Here is a 3,125-nt window from a genome sequence, read left to right as displayed (position 1 = left end):
CCTATAAAATGGAGAACAGAGAAAACACAAGGCTTTACAATATGTTTGCACCTAGATCACCCACGTATAGATACCAATTGCAAGCACAGTGAATGTGTGCTTGCTAGCTATGCTTGCCTCACTCATAGATTCGTCCATCTTTTGTTATGCTTGTTATGCTCCCAGTTATATAGACAATTGCTATTATTGAACAGGAAACACAGATATATCTCTCTAAACATGTCTCATAAGACTTAGAATGAAAAAATAGAGAATCACAAAATTGGTTATGCAGCAGTAATTTTTGTCAGTGTTACCCTTTGCTATATATATGTAAGAAAGCATGCCTATGCTGTTCTGTACCTTGTGACCTCCATGGAACATGAGATTTTTCAAAGCCTGGAAGTGCCCCACACCAACTGTGAAAACCTGGCCCTAATGAAGAATATGGGAGTTTTGCCACTGACTCCAGTGGGATCTGGATCGCACCTTAGTACTGAAAGAAAACTGTTCTGCTTTGCTCCAGCAGACACTGTCAAAATAGATAAATAAACATGACATTCTTGTGTTGCATGCTATTGGCATTTTGAGCATAATCAAACTGAACTACCATTTAAATACTGAGAAATATGCGATTGTTAGCAAAATGTTTTCCATCCCTCATATTGAAAAGTAGGTATGGAACATCAGCAAATGTTACTTAAAATCTCTTACACATGATGAGATTGTTTATTCTTTTCAGTAAAGGTCAGCCGATTGCTGCAAATTAGGTTACATAGAAAATTAACATGGTCTTTTTTGCTACTGGAAACCAATTTATTTATGGGATTTTTATAATATTAAGATTAACTTTTCAATTCAGTGGTTGCTTAATTGAAGATCATCATCTCACAACAAAGTGATATACAACAGTTTCCATCTACTCTGAGAAGAACAGATAAGTTTCAATTTGGGTCAAGGCTGCTCTATTTTGCTTGTACTTGGGAATCTAGGGAAATATGCTGTCACTAAAGAAAAATGTATTAATTACTATTAGTACAAGGTAGAACAAATGACACTTAGATTTTTAAAAAAATGACACGAAGTATTAACACAAAGATGGCAAGCATTAAAAATTAGAGATATGGAAGAAAGGCTTCAAAGCACTTGAAAGAGGAGGAATGTTTGCTCTGTGTTGTGGCTAGCTGTTATCCCAGGGATCACCAAAGAACTGCAATAACAGTGATGTACATTGCACCCACTCTGTGCAAGGTATACCCTAAAATGATGTAATATTGCTGCCCTTATAGGCATCTGCCTATGCCTATGACTATAAGCATAAACACTCTGTCTTAGGTGTTCTTATTGGTTCACAACCAGACATCTTTTGGGAATGTAACATGCACAGAGCAGTGTATTACAATGGACTTTTGACTGTGTTTGACATGCCTCAGAAGTCATTATTTCTCCAATCTTGGATATTGTATCCCCAAAATCATTTCAAAATCTGGTTCTCTTCCATAACAATTTTAAGGGTGTTACCAAACATACATAGGGAGAAACTATTTCTTTTTGTGTGCCTAAATAACAGTTTTCTACATATGTACCTGGCTGTTTTTGTTCTTGCTGTCTTGTGGATGCATAAGCATTCAAGCACAGATTGAGCATGATGGCCACACACACTGACCAGGTATGTATGTGTATACCTGAGCATACAGTCAAGAAAATAAAAGAGGAGAGCCCTCCCACACTTTGGTCACAATGACTGAGTGGTTAGTACACCAGTCCAGGAAGCATCAGATCCAAGTTCTAAGATTCTCATTCTCAGAGGGGGTGTAAGTTGGGCATCATGTTAGCACCATCCTCTGGTCCTCTACTCCTGCCTACCATTTGGTCCCTGAGCTCTTCTACCTCACTTTCCTGCCACACCTTTGTTGTTTTTAAAATAAATGCTGGGAGGCTGCCCAGGATTCCAGGGGACTCACTGGTCTAGGTCCTATCACTTTATTCTTATCTTAACACTCAATGCCTTAAAGGCTGTATTTGTGACCTCCAACTACCCTTACAACCAGTCCCATGCCCTGCAGGTGTCAACAATTAATCGTTTCAATGGGCTCCCCGCCTCAAGTCCAATCTCTTGCTTCTTCAGGTCCTTATATCTTCAAGTCCTGTCCCTCTCCAGTGCTAGACCCAGGTCTGGTCTCTGCTACTCTCAGGTGCTAGGCCCCCTAGCCCTGGTTCCTGCCTCCTCTGGCTATTTTTCCAGCTTGGGCCTGCCCTGGCAGGCTCAAGCCTCTTTGTGCCTCTCAAGCAGCACTGGGATCTCTAAACCTTCCCTTATTAGTCCCTTTCTGTTCTTCTGGTGAGAAAACCAACTGAAAATTCAGCTCCTGCCTTAACATAACACCCACCTGCCTCAGGGGACACACACACAAAAAGTTTCTCTCTTTAACTCAACTCATACAGCCTCGGGTCAGCTGGTCCTATAGCCAGCAGTAAAACCAGCCAGTCTCATAGGGCAAATGAAGCCCATCCACATAACCCACCGCAGGGCTTCTCATTGCCCTGTTCCCAAAAGTCCAGTCCTCTCCTGGGATTCCTCAGCATGCTCTCTCTTTTCCCCCCTCCTTGTGAGAAGGCTCAGTTCCTCTGCAGGGCTTTCTCCTGAGGCTGTGCCTTGCTCTGCTTTCCATTTCTCTGCCGCCACATCCACTTCTGAGCAACCTCTTATCTTGCCCGCCTCATTATCACCTGCAGACATTTATTCTACAACCCATGAGGTGTCAGTCTTTCTGATTACAAATTAATTGGCAGCACCTTTCTTCCTCCCTGCTTGCTTCCTGGCTAGCATTTCTTATCTTGCCAGCTTGTTAACTTGCCCAGTGGTCATTACAATGAGTCTGGCACTACAGATTCCTGCTTCATAACAGGAGCCTCCATCTCTCTGTTATAGGAGGTTTACACCTGCATATCTCTAATTTTGCAACACAGTGTTTAAACAATCCTATCACAGGGTAGGCATTAGATAGTCACCTCTCTGGCTCTCTTTTTGAAGCTGGGCCACTGTCTCTTACATTTAATAGTCACTGGATAGAACAGTGCACTGTCCTATTCAAGGTTCAAGGTAAAGGTTCAAATGCATATCCTTTTCCAGAGTAGTAGCTATT

Source organism: Alligator sinensis, unplaced genomic scaffold, assembly GCF_000455745.1.
Source record: "Alligator sinensis unplaced genomic scaffold, ASM45574v1 scaffold341_2, whole genome shotgun sequence".
NCBI lineage: Eukaryota > Metazoa > Chordata > Crocodylia > Alligatoridae > Alligator > Alligator sinensis.
This window is presented reverse-complemented; position numbering follows the sequence as displayed.